General features: G+C 35.2%; 17 pseudogenes; all 17 read left to right on the forward strand.

Annotated features, from left to right (window-relative positions):
* Positions 1 to 449: 449 nt before the first annotated feature.
* On the forward strand, positions 450 to 570 carry LOC145646198 (5S ribosomal RNA; annotated as a pseudogene).
* A 571-nt stretch (positions 571 to 1,141) lies between these two features.
* On the forward strand, positions 1,142 to 1,260 carry LOC145643919 (5S ribosomal RNA; annotated as a pseudogene).
* A 794-nt stretch (positions 1,261 to 2,054) lies between these two features.
* LOC145644309 (5S ribosomal RNA) lies at positions 2,055 to 2,175 on the forward strand (annotated as a pseudogene).
* A 570-nt stretch (positions 2,176 to 2,745) lies between these two features.
* On the forward strand, positions 2,746 to 2,864 carry LOC145643920 (5S ribosomal RNA; annotated as a pseudogene).
* A 794-nt stretch (positions 2,865 to 3,658) lies between these two features.
* Positions 3,659 to 3,779, forward strand: LOC145644311 (5S ribosomal RNA; annotated as a pseudogene).
* Positions 3,780 to 4,349: 570 nt separating this feature from the next.
* LOC145643672 (5S ribosomal RNA) lies at positions 4,350 to 4,470 on the forward strand (annotated as a pseudogene).
* A 571-nt stretch (positions 4,471 to 5,041) lies between these two features.
* On the forward strand, positions 5,042 to 5,160 carry LOC145644835 (5S ribosomal RNA; annotated as a pseudogene).
* A 794-nt stretch (positions 5,161 to 5,954) lies between these two features.
* Positions 5,955 to 6,075, forward strand: LOC145645810 (5S ribosomal RNA; annotated as a pseudogene).
* A 571-nt stretch (positions 6,076 to 6,646) lies between these two features.
* LOC145644288 (5S ribosomal RNA) lies at positions 6,647 to 6,765 on the forward strand (annotated as a pseudogene).
* Positions 6,766 to 7,558: 793 nt separating this feature from the next.
* LOC145644912 (5S ribosomal RNA) lies at positions 7,559 to 7,679 on the forward strand (annotated as a pseudogene).
* Positions 7,680 to 8,249: 570 nt separating this feature from the next.
* On the forward strand, positions 8,250 to 8,370 carry LOC145645189 (5S ribosomal RNA; annotated as a pseudogene).
* Positions 8,371 to 9,052: 682 nt separating this feature from the next.
* On the forward strand, positions 9,053 to 9,173 carry LOC145645190 (5S ribosomal RNA; annotated as a pseudogene).
* Positions 9,174 to 9,743: 570 nt separating this feature from the next.
* Positions 9,744 to 9,864, forward strand: LOC145645897 (5S ribosomal RNA; annotated as a pseudogene).
* Positions 9,865 to 10,546: 682 nt separating this feature from the next.
* On the forward strand, positions 10,547 to 10,667 carry LOC145645984 (5S ribosomal RNA; annotated as a pseudogene).
* Positions 10,668 to 11,239: 572 nt separating this feature from the next.
* Positions 11,240 to 11,358, forward strand: LOC145644139 (5S ribosomal RNA; annotated as a pseudogene).
* A 793-nt stretch (positions 11,359 to 12,151) lies between these two features.
* Positions 12,152 to 12,272, forward strand: LOC145645433 (5S ribosomal RNA; annotated as a pseudogene).
* Positions 12,273 to 13,065: 793 nt separating this feature from the next.
* On the forward strand, positions 13,066 to 13,186 carry LOC145645434 (5S ribosomal RNA; annotated as a pseudogene).
* Positions 13,187 to 13,535: the final 349 nt, after the last annotated feature.

Below are 13,535 nucleotides of genomic sequence, written 5' to 3' on the forward strand. Positions count from 1 at the left end.
CACTTTCATTTACTCTCCAACTCACATGCCTGAATGTGAAGTGTACAGATTAAATAGAAATCTATTAGTACCAGGGAATAGCAGGTGCTGTAAGATTTTATTGCATCCCTTAAATTTATGTTCAAGCTATCAAGCTCAAATTTGAAGTGCAGTGAATAATTAAATCAAACTATCTGTTAGCACCTGGGAATAGCAGATGCTGTAAGTTTTTATTGCATCACTTTAATTTACTCTCCAACTGACATGCTTGAATGTGAAGTGCAGTGATTAATAAAAAAACTGTCTGTTAGTGCCTCCGAATACCAGATGTTGTAAGCTTTTATTGCATCATTTTAATTTACTTTCAAGATAACATTCTAGAATGTCAAGTGCAGGGATTAATTAAAAAAATGTCAGATTGGTCTTTGATCATATTTTCTATGATTAGGCATTTTGAGTAAGTGTTTAAGGTTTACGGCCATACCAGCTTCAGCACGCCTCCGATCTCATCTGAACTTGGAAGCTAAGCAAGTTTGTGGCTGAATAGTACTGAGGTGGGACCCTATCTAGGAATACCAGGTGCTGTAAGCTTTTCTTGCATCACTTTAATTTACTTTCAAGCTGACATGCTCAAATGTGAAGTGCAGTGATTAATAAAAAAAACTATCTGTTAGCACCTGGGAATAGCAGATGCTGTAAGTTTTTCTTGCATCACTTTAATTTAATATGCAACTGACATGCTTGTATGTGAAGTGTACAGATTAAATAGAAATCTTTTAGTACCAGGGAATAGCAGGTGCTGTAAGATTTTATTGCATCCCTTAAATTTATGTTCAAGCTATCAAGCTCAAATTTGAAGTGCAGTGAATAATTAAATCAAACTATCTGTTAGCACCTGGGAATAGCAGATGCTGTAAGTATTTATTGCATCACTTTAATTTACTCTCCAACTAACATGCTTGAATGTGAAGTGCAGTGATTAATAAAAAAACTGTCTGTTAGTGCCTCCGAATACCAGATGTTGTAAGCTTTTATTGCATCATTTTAATTTACTTTCAAGACAACATTCTAGAATGTCAAGTGCAGGGATTAATAAAAACAAATGTCAGATTGGTCTTTGATCATATTTTCTATGATTAGGCAATTTGAGTAAGTGTTTAAGGTTTACGGCCATACCAGCTTCAGCACGTCCAATCTCATCTGAACTTGGAAGCTAAGCAAGTTTGTGCCTGAATAGTACTGAGGTGGGACCCTATCTAGGAATACCAGGTGCTGTAAGCTTTTCTTGCATCACTTTAATTTACTTTCAAGCTGACATGCTCAAATGTGAAGTGCAGTGATTAATAAAAAAACCTATCTGTTAGCACCTGGGAATAGCAGATGCTGTAAGTTTTTTTTTGCATCACTTTCATTTACTCTCCAACTCACATGCCTGAATGTGAAGTGCAGTGATTCATCAAAAAACTATCTTTTAGCACCTTGGACTATGAGATGCTGTAAGCTTCTCTTGCATCACATTAATTTACTTTCAAGATGACATGCTAGGATGTGAAGTGCAGTGATTAATTAAAAAAAACTATCTGTTAGCACCTGGGAATAGCAGATGCTGTAAGTTTTTCTTGCATCACTTTAATTTAATATGCAACTGACATGCTTGTATGTGAAGTGTACAGATTAAATAGAAATATTTTAGTAGCAGGGAATTGGCAGGTGCTGTAAGATTTTATTGCATCCCTTAAATTTATGTTCAAGCTATCAAGCTCAAATTTGAAGTGCAGTGAATAATTAAATCAAACTATCTGTTAGCACCTGGGAATAGCAGATGCTGTAAGTTTTTATTGCATCACTTTAATTTACTCTCCAACTGACATGCTTGAATGTGAAGTGCAGTGATTAATAAAAAAACTGTCTGTTAGTGCCTCCGAATACCAGATGTTGTAAGCTTTTATTGCATCATTTTAATTTACTTTCAAGATAACATTCTAGAATGTCAAGTGCAGGGATTAATAAAAAAAAAGTCAGATTGGTATTTGATCATATTTTCTATGATTAGGCATTTTGAGTAAGTGTTTAAGGTTTACGGCCATACCAGCTTCAGCACGCCTCCAATCTCATCTGAACTTGGAAGCTAAGCAAGTTTGTGCCTGAATAGTACTGAGGTGGGACCCTATCTAGGAATACCAGGTGCTGTAAACTTTTCTTGCATCACTTTAATTTACTTTCAAGCTGACATGCTCAAATGTGAAGTGCAGTGATTAATAAAAAAAACTATCTGTTAGCACCTGGGAATAGCAGATGCTGTAAGTTTTTCTTGCATCACTTTAATTTAATATGCAACTGACATGCTTGTATTTGAAGTGTACAGATTAAATAGAAATCTTTTAGTACCAGGGAATAGCAGGTGCTGTAAGATTTTATTGCATCCCTTAAATTTATGTTCAAGCTATCAAGCTCAAATTTGAAGTGCAGTGAATAACTAAATCAAACTATCTGTTAGCACCTGGGAATAGCAGATGCTGTAAGTATTTATTGCATCACTTTAATTTACTCTCCAACTAACATGCTTGAATGTGAAGTGCAGTGATTAATAAAAAAACTGTCTGTTAGTGCCTCCGAATACCAGATGTTGTAAGCTTATATTGCATCATTTTAATTTACTTCAAGACAACATTCTAGAATGTCAAGTGCAGGGATTAATAAAAAAAAATGTCAGATTGGTCTTTGATCATATTTTCTATGATTAGGCAATTTGAGTAAGTGTTTAAGGTTTACGGCCATACCAGCTTCAGCACGTCCAATCTCATCTGAACTTGGAAGCTAAGCAAGTTTGTGCCTGAATAGTACTGAGGTGGGACCCTATCTAGGAATACCAGGTGCTGTAAGCTTTTCTTGCATCACTTTAATTTACTTTCAAGCTGACATGCTCAAATGTGAAGTGCAGTGATTAATAAAAAAACCTATCTGTTAGCACCTGGGAATAGCAGATGCTGTAAGTTTTTTTTTGCATCACTTTCATTTACTCTCCAACTCACATGCCTGAATGTGAAGTGCAGTGATTCATCAAAAAACTATCTTTTAGCACCTTGGACTATGAGATGCTGTAAGCTTCTCTTGCATCACATTAATTTACTTTCAAGATGACATGCTAGGATGTGAAGTGCAGTGATTAATTAAAAAAAACTATCTGTTAGCACCTGGGAATAGCAGATGCTGTAAGTTTTTCTTGCATCACTTTAATTTAATATGCAACTGACATGCTTGTATGTGAAGTGTACAGATTAAATAGAAATATTTTAGTAGCAGGGAATTGGCAGGTGCTGTAAGATTTTATTGCATCCCTTAAATTTATGTTCAAGCTATCAAGCTCAAATTTGAAGTGCAGTGAATAATTAAATCAAACTATCTGTTAGCACCTGGGAATAGCAGATGCTGTAAGTTTTTATTGCATCACTTTAATTTACTCTCCAACTGACATGCTTGAATGTGAAGTGCAGTGATTAATAAAAAAACTGTCTGTTAGTGCCTCCGAATACCAGATGTTGTAAGCTTTTATTGCATCATTTTAATTTACTTTCAAGATAACATTCTAGAATGTCAAGTGCAGGGATTAATAAAAAAAAAGTCAGATTGGTATTTGATCATATTTTCTATGATTAGGCATTTTGAGTAAGTGTTTAAGGTTTACGGCCATACCAGCTTCAGCACGCCTCCAATCTCATCTGAACTTGGAAGCTAAGCAAGTTTGTGCCTGAATAGTACTGAGGTGGGACCCTATCTAGGAATACCAGGTGCTGTAAACTTTTCTTGCATCACTTTAATTTACTTTCAAGCTGACATGCTCAAATGTGAAGTGCAGTGATTAATAAAAAAAACTATCTGTTAGCACCTGGGAATAGCAGATGCTGTAAGTTTTTCTTGCATCACTTTAATTTAATATGCAACTGACATGCTTGTATTTGAAGTGTACAGATTAAATAGAAATCTTTTAGTACCAGGGAATAGCAGGTGCTGTAAGATTTTATTGCATCCCTTAAATTTATGTTCAAGCTATCAAGCTCAAATTTGAAGTGCAGTGAATAACTAAATCAAACTATCTGTTAGCACCTGGGAATAGCAGATGCTGTAAGTATTTATTGCATCACTTTAATTTACTCTCCAACTAACATGCTTGAATGTGAAGTGCAGTGATTAATAAAAAAACTGTCTGTTAGTGCCTCCGAATACCAGATGTTGTAAGCTTATATTGCATCATTTTAATTTACTTCAAGACAACATTCTAGAATGTCAAGTGCAGGGATTAATAAAAAAAAATGTCAGATTGGTCTTTGATCATATTTTCTATGATTAGGCAATTTGAGTAAGTGTTTAAGGTTTACGGCCATACCAGCTTCAGCACGCCTCCAATCTCATCTGAACTTGGAAGTTAAGCAAGTTTGTGCCTGGATAGTACTGAGGTGGGACCCTACCTAGGAATACCAGGTGCTGTAAGCTTTTCTTGCATCACTTTAATTTACTTTCAAGCTGATATTCTCAAATGTGAAGTGCAGTGATTAATAAAAAAAAACTATCTGTTAGCACCTGGGAATAGCAGATGCTGTAAGTTTTTTTTGCATCACTTTCATTTACTCTCCAACTCACATGCCTGAATGTGAAGTGTACAGATTAAATAGAAATCTATTAGTACCAGGGAATAGCAGGTGCTGTAAGATTTTATTGCATCCCTTAAATTTATGTTCAAGCTATCAAGCTCAAATTTGAAGTGCAGTGAATAATTAAATCAAACTATCTGTTAGCACCTGGGAATAGCAGATGCTGTAAGTATTTATTGCATCACTTTAATTTACTCTCCAACTAACATGCTTGAATGTGAAGTGCAGTGATTAATAAAAAAACTGTCTGTTAGTGCCTCCGAATACCAGATGTTGTAAGCTTATATTGCATCATTTTAATTTACTTCAAGACAACATTCTAGAATGTCAAGTGCAGGGATTAATAAAAAAAAATGTCAGATTGGTCTTTGATCATATTTTCTATGATTAGGCAATTTGAGTAAGTGTTTAAGGTTTACGGCCATACCAGCTTCAGAACGTCCAATCTCATCTGAACTTGGAAGCTAAGCAAGTTTGTACCTGGATAGTACTGAGGTGGGACCCTACCTAGGAATACCATGTGCTGTAAGCTTTTCTTGCATCACTTTAATTTACTTTCAAGCTGACATGCTCAAATGTGAAGTGCAGTGATTAATAAATAAACCTATCTGTTAGCACCTGGGAATAGCAGATGCTGTAAGTTTTTTTTTGCATCACTTTCATTTACTCTCCAACTCACATGCCTGAATGTGAAGTGCAGTGATTCATCAAAAAACTATCTTTTAGCACCTTGGACTATGAGATGCTGTAAGCTTCTCTTGCATCACATTAATTTACTTTCAAGATGACATGCTAGGATGTGAAGTGCAGTGATTAATTAAAAAAAACTATCTGTTAGCACCTGGGAATAACAGATGCTGTAAGTTTTTCTTGCATCACTTTAATTTAATATGCAACTGACATGCTTGTATGTGAAGTGTACAGATTAAATAGAAATATTTTAGTAGCAGGGAATTGGCAGGTGCTGTAAGATTTTATTGCATCCCTTAAATTTATGTTCAAGCTATCAAGCTCAAATTTGAAGTGCAGTGAATAATTAAATCAAACTATCTGTTAGCACCTGGGAATAGCAGATGCTGTAAATTTTTATTGCATCACTTTAATTTACTCTCCAACTGACATGCTTGAATGTGAAGTGCAGTGATTAATAAAAAAACTGTCTGTTAGTGCCTCCGAATACCAGATGTTGTAAGCTTTTATTGCATTATTTTAATTTACTTTCAAGATAACATTCTAGAATGTCAAGTGCAGGGATTAATAAAAAAAATGTCAGATTGGTCTTTGATCATATTTTCTATGATTAGGCAATTTGAGTAAGTGTTTAAGGTTTACGGCCATACCAGCTTCAGCACGCCTCCAATCTCATCTGAACTTGGAAGCTAAGCAAGTTTGTACCTGGATAGTACTGAGGTGGGACCCTACCTAGGAATACCATGTGCTGTAAGCTTTTCTTGCATCACTTTAATTTACTTTCAAGCTGATATTCTCAAATGTGAAGTGCAGTGATTAATAAAAAAAACTATCTGTTAGCACCTGGGAATAGCAGATGCTGTAAGTTTTTTTTGCATCACTTTCATTTACTCTCCAACTCAGATGCCTGAATGTGAAGTGTACAGATTAAATAGAAATCTATTAGTACCAGGGAATAGCAGGTGCTGTAAGATTTTATTGCATCCCTTAAATTTATGTTCAAGCTATCAAGCTCAAATTTGAAGTGCAGTGAATAATTAAATCAAACTATCTGTTAGCACCTGGGAATAGCAGATGCTGTAAGTATTTATTGCATCACTTTAATTTACTCTCCAACTAACATGCTTGAATGTGAAGTGCAGTGATTAATAAAAAAACTGTCTGTTAGTGCCTCCGAATACCAGATGTTGTAAGCTTTTATTGCATCATTTTAATTTACTTTCAAGACAACATTCTAGAATGTCAAGTGCAGGGATTAATAAAAAAAAATGTCAGATTGGTCTTTGATCATATTTTCTATGATTAGGCAATTTGAGTAAGTGTTTAAGGTTTATGGCCATACCAGCTTCAGCACGTCCAATCTCATCTGAACTTGGAAGCTAAGCAAGTTTGTGCCTGAATAGTACTGAGGTGGGACCCTATCTAGGAATACCAGGTGCTGTAAGCTTTTCTTGCATCACTTTAATTTACTTTCAAGCTGACATGCTCAAATGTGAAGTGCAGTGATTAATAAAAAAACCTATCTGTTAGCACCTGGGAATAGCAGATGCTGTAAGTTTTTTTTGCATCACTTTCATTTACTCTCCAACTCACATGCCTGAATGTGAAGTGCAGTGATTCATCAAAAAACTATCTTTTAGCACCTTGGACTATGAGATGCTGTAAGCTTCTCTTGCATCACATTAATTTACTTTCAAGATGACATGCTAGGATGTGAAGTGCAGTGATTAATTAAAAAAAACTATCTGTTAGCACCTGGGAATAGCAGATGCTGTAAGTTTTTCTTGCATCACTTTAATTTAATATGCAACTGACATGCTTGTATGTGAAGTGTACAGATTAAATAGAAATATTTTAGTAGCAGGGAATTGGCAGGTGCTGTAAGATTTTATTGCATCCCTTAAATTTATGTTCAAGTTATCAAGTTCAAATTTGAAGTGCAGTGAATAATTAAATCAAACTATCTGTTAGCACCTGGGAATAGCAGATGCTGTAAATTTTTATTGCATCACTTTAATTTACTCTCCAACTGACATGCTTGAATGTGAAGTGCAGTGATTAATAAAAAAACTGTCTGTTAGTGCCTCCGAATACCAGATGTTGTAAGCTTTTATTGCATTATTTTAATTTACTTTCAAGATAACATTCTAGAATGTCAAGTGCAGGGATTAATAAAAAAAATGTCAGATTGGTCTTTGATCATATTTTCTATGATTAGGCAATTTGAGTAAGTGTTTAAGGCTTACGGCCATACCAGCTTCAGCACGCCTCCAATCTCATCTGAACTTGGAAGCTAAGCAAGTTTGTGCCTGGATAGTACTGAGGTGGGACCCTACCTAGGAATACCATGTGCTGTAAGCTTTTCTTGCATCACTTTAATTTACTTTCAAGCTGATATTCTCAAATGTGAAGTGCAGTGATTAATTAATAAACCTATCTGTTAGCACCTGGGAATAGCAGATGCTGTAAGTTTTTTTTGCATCACTTTCATTTACTCTCCAACTCACATGCCTGAATGTGAAGTGTACAGATTAAATAGAAATCTATTTGTACCAGGGAATAGCTGGTGCTGTAAGATTTTATTGCATCCCTTAAATTTATGTTCAAGCTATCAAGCTCAAATTTGAAGTGCAGTGAATAATTAAATCAAACTATCTGTTAGCACCTGGGAATAGCAGATGCTGTAAATTTTTATTGCATCACTTTAATTTACTCTCCAACTGACATGCTTGAATGTGAAGTGCAGTGATTAATAAAAAAACTGTCTGTTAGTGCCTCCGAATACCAGATGTTGTAAGCTTTTATTGCATTATTTTAATTTACTTTCAAGATAACATTCTAGAATGTCAAGTGCAGGGATTAATAAAAAAAATGTCAGATTGGTCTTTGATCATATTTTCTATGATTAGGCAATTTGAGTAAGTGTTTAAGGTTTACGGCCATACCAGCTTCAGCACGCCTCCAATCTCATCTGAACTTGGAAGCTAAGCAAGTTTGTGCCTGGATAGTACTGAGGTGGGACCCTACCTAGGAATACCATGTGCTGTAAGCTTTTCTTGCATCACTTTAATTTACTTTCAAGCTGATATTCTCAAATGTGAAGTGCAGTGATTAATTAATAAACCTATCTGTTAGCACCTGGGAATAGCAGATGCTGTAAGTTTTTTTTGCATCACTTTCATTTACTCTCCAACTCACATGCCTGAATGTGAAGTGTACAGATTAAATAGAAATCTATTTGTACCAGGGAATAGCTGGTGCTGTAAGATTTTATTGCATCCCTTAAATTTATGTTCAAGCTATCAAGCTCAAATTTGAAGTGCAGTGAATAATTAAATCAAACTATCTGTTAGCACCTGGGAATAGCAGATGCTGTAAGATTTTATTGCATCCCTTAAATTTATGTTCAAGCTATCAAGCTCAAATTTGAAGTGCAGTGAATAATTAAATCAAACTATCTGTTAGCACCTGGGAATAGCAGATGCTGTAAATTTGTATTGCATCACTTTAATTTACTCTCCAACTGACATGCTTGAATGTGAAGTGCAGTGATTAATAAAAAAACTGTCTGTTAGTGCCTCCGAATACCAGATGTTGTAAGCTTTTATTGCATTATTTTAATTTACTTTCAAGATAACATTCTAGAATGTCAAGTGCAGGGATTAATAAAAAAAATGTCAGATTGGTCTTTGATCATATTTTCTATGATTAGGCAATTTGAGTAAGTGTTTAAGGTTTACGGCCATACCAGCTTCAGCACGCCTCCAATCTCATCTGAACTTGGAAGCTAAGCAAGTTTGTGCCTGGATAGTACTGAGGTGGGACCCTACCTAGGAATACCATGTGCTGTAAGCTTTTCTTGCATCACTTTAATTTACTTTCAAGCTGATATTCTCAAATGTGAAGTGCAGTGATTAATAAAAAAAACTATCTGTTAGCACCTGGGAATAGCAGATGCTGTAAGTTTTTTTTGCATCACTTTCATTTACTCTCCAACTCACATGCCTGAATGTGAAGTGTACAGATTAAATAGAAATCTATTAGTACCAGGGAATAGCAGGTGCTGTAAGATTTTATTGCATCCCTTAAATTTATGTTCAAGCTATCAAGCTCAAATTTGAAGTGCAGTGAATAATTAAATCAAACTATCTGTTAGCACCTGGGAATAGCAGATGCTGTAAGTTTTTATTGCATCACTTTAATTTACTCTCCAACTGACATGCTTGAATGTGAAGTGCAGTGATTAATAAAAAAACTGTCTGTTAGTGCCTCCGAATACCAGATGTTGTAAGCTTTTATTGCATCATTTTAATTTACTTTCAAGATAACATTCTAGAATGTCAAGTGCAGGGATTAATAAAAAAAATGTCAGATTGGTCTTTGATCATATTTTCTATGATTAGGCAATTTGAGTAAGTGTTTAAGGTTTACGGCCGTACCAGCTTCAGCACGCCTCCAATCTCATCTGAACTTGGAAGCTAAGCAAGTTTGTGCCTGGATAGTACTGAGGTGGGACCCTACCTAGGAATACCATGTGCTGTAAGCTTTTCTTGCATCACTTTAATTTACTTTCAAGCTGATATTCTCAAATGTGAAGTGCAGTGATTAATAAAAAAAACTATCTGTTAGCACCTGGGAATAGCAGATGCTGTAAGTTTTTTTTGCATCACTTTCATTTACTCTCCAACTCACATGCCTGAATGTGAAGTGTACAGATTAAATAGAAATCTATTAGTACCAGGGAATAGCAGGTGCTGTAAGATTTTATTGCATCCCTTAAATTTATGTTCAAGCTATCAAGCTCAAATTTGAAGTGCAGTGAATAATTAAATCAAACTATCTGTTAGCACCTGGGAATAGCAGATGCTGTAAGATTTTATTGCATCCCTTAAATTTATGTTCAAGCTATCAAGCTCAAATTTGAAGTGCAGTGAATAATTAAATCAAACTATCTGTTAGCACCTGGGAATAGCAGATGCTGTAAATTTTTATTGCATCACTTTAATTTACTCTCCAACTGACATGCTTGAATGTGAAGTGCAGTGATTAATAAAAAAACTGTCTGTTAGTGCCTCCGAATACCAGATGTTGTAAGCTTTTATTGCATTATTTTAATTTACTTTCAAGATAACATTCTAGAATGTCAAGTGCAGGGATTAATAAAAAAAATGTCAGATTGGTCTTTGATCATATTTTCTATGATTAGGCAATTTGAGTAAGTGTTTAAGGTTTACGGCCATACCAGCTTCAGCACGCCTCCAATCTCATCTGAATTTGGAAGCTAAGCAAGTTTGTGCCTGGATAGTACTGAGGTGGGACCCTACCTAGGAATACCATGTGCTGTAAGCTTTTCTTGCATCACTTTAATTTACTTTCAAGCTGATATTCTCAAATGTGAAGTGCAGTGATTAATAAAAAAAACTATCTGTTAGCACCTGGGAATAGCAGATGCTGTAAGTTTTTTTTTGCATCACTTTCATTTACTCTCCAACTCACATGCCTGAATGTGAAGTGTACAGATTAAATAGAAATCTATTAGTACCAGGGAATAGCAGGTGCTGTAAGATTTTATTGCATCCCTTAAATTTATGTTCAAGCTATCAAGCTCAAATTTGAAGTGCAGTGAATAATTAAATCAAACTATCTGTTAGCACCTGGGAATAGCAGATGCTGTAAGTATTTATTGCATCACTTTAATTTACTCTCCAACTAACATGCTTGAATGTGAAGTGCAGTGATTAATAAAAAAACTGTCTGTTAGTGCCTCCGAATACCAGATGTTGTAAGCTTTTATTGCATCATTTTAATTTACTTTCAAGACAACATTCTAGAATGTCAAGTGCAGGGATTAATAAAAAAAAATGTCAGATTGGTCTTTGATCATATTTTCTATGATTAGGCAATTTGAGTAAGTGTTTAAGGTTTACGGCCATACCAGCTTCAGCACGTCCAATCTCATCTGAACTTGGAAGCTAAGCAAGTTTGTGCCTGAATAGTACTGAGGTGGGACCCTATCTAGGAATACCAGGTGCTGTAATCTTTTCTTGCATCACTTTCATTTACTTTCAAGCTGACATGCTCAAATGTGAAGTGCAGTGATTAATAAAAAAACCTATCTGTTAGCACCTGGGAATAGCAGATGCTGTAAGTTTTTTTTGCATCACTTTCATTTACTCTCCAACTCACATGCCTGAATGTGAAGTGCAGTGATTCATCAAAAAACTATCTTTTAGCACCTTGGACTATGAGATGCTGTAAGCTTCTCTTGCATCACATTAATTTACTTTCAAGATGACATGCTAGGATGTGAAGTGCAGTGATTAATTAAAAAAAACTATCTGTTAGCACCTGGGAATAGCAGATGCTGTAAGTTTTTCTTGCATCACTTTAATTTAATATGCAACTGACATGCTTGTATGTGAAGTGTACAGATTAAATAGAAATATTTTAGTAGCAGGGAATTGGCAGGTGCTGTAAGATTTTATTGCATCCCTTAAATTTATGTTCAAGTTATCAAGTTCAAATTTGAAGCGCAGTGAATAATTAAATCAAACTATCTGTTAGCACCTGGGGATAGCAGATGCTGTAAATTTTTATTGCATCACTTTAATTTACTCTCCAACTGACATGCTTGAATGTGAAGTGCAGTGATTAATAAAAAAACTGTCTGTTAGTGCCTCCGAATACCAGATGATGTAAGCTTTTATTGCATTATTTTAATTTACTTTCAAGATAACATTCTAGAATGTCTAGTGCAGGGATTAATAAAAAAAATGTCAGATTGGTCTTTGATCATATTTTCTATGATTAGGCAATTTGAGTAAGTGTTTAAGGTTTACGGCCATACCAGCTTCAGCACGCCTCCAATCTCATCTGAACTTGGAAGCTAAGCAAGTTTGTGCCTGAATAGTACTGAGGTGGGACCCTACCTAGGAATACCATGTGCTGTAAGCTTTTCTTGCATCACTTAAATTTACTTTCAAACTGATATTCTCAAATGTGAAGTGCAGTGATTAATAAAAAAACCTATCTGTTAGCACCTGGGAATAGCAGATGCTGTAAGTTTTTTTTGCATCACTTTCATTTACTCTCCAACTCACATGCCTGAATGTGAAGTGCAGTGATTCATCAAAAAACTATCTTTTAGCACCTTGGACTATGAGATGCTGTAAGCTTCTCTTGCATCACATTAATTTACTTTCAAGATGACATGCTAGGATGTGAAGTGCAGTGATTAATTAAAAAAACCTATCTGTTAGCACCTGGGAATAGCAGATGCTGTAAGTTTTTCTTGCATCACTTTAATTTAATATGCAACTGACATGCTTGTATGTGAAGTGTACAGATTAAATAGAAATATTTTAGTAGCAGGGAATTGGCAGGTGCTGTAAGATTTTATTGCATCCCTTAAATTTATGTTCAAGTTATCAAGTTCAAATTTGAAGCGCAGTGAATAATTAAATCAAACTATCTGTTAGCACCTGGGGATAGCAGATGCTGTAAATTTTTATTGCATCACTTTAATTTACTCTCCAACTGACATGCTTGAATGTGAAGTGCAGTGATTAATAAAAAAACTGTCTGTTAGTGCCTCCGAATACCAGATGATGTAAGCTTTTATTGCATTATTTTAATTTACTTTCAAGATAACATTCTAGAATGTCTAGTGCAGGGATTAATAAAAAAAATGTCAGATTGGTCTTTGATCATATTTTCTATGATTAGGCAATTTGAGTAAGTGTTTAAGGTTTACGGCCATACCAGCTTCAGCACGCCTCCAATCTCATCTGAACTTGGAAGCTAAGCAAGTTTGTGCCTGAATAGTACTGAGGTGGGACCCTACCTAGGAATACCATGTGCTGTAAGCTTTTCTTGCATCACTTAAATTTACTTTCAAACTGATATTCTCAAATGTGAAGTGCAGTGATTAATAAAAAAACCTATCTGTTAGCACCTGGGAATAGCAGATGCTGTAAGTTTTTTTTGCATCACTTTCATTTACTCTCCAACTCACATGCCTGAATGTGAAGTGCAGTGATTCATCAAAAAACTATCTTTTAGCACCTTGGACTATGAGATGCTGTAAGCTTCTCTTGCATCACATTAATTTACTTTCAAGATGACATGCTAGGATGTGAAGTGCAGTGATTAATTAAAAAAACCTATCTGTTAGCACCTGGGAATAGCAGATGCTGTAAGTTTTTCTTGCATCACTTT

This window comes from Electrophorus electricus, chromosome 13 (assembly GCF_041902795.1).
Source record: "Electrophorus electricus isolate QZ-2024a chromosome 13, ASM4190279v1, whole genome shotgun sequence".
NCBI lineage: Eukaryota > Metazoa > Chordata > Actinopteri > Gymnotiformes > Gymnotidae > Electrophorus > Electrophorus electricus.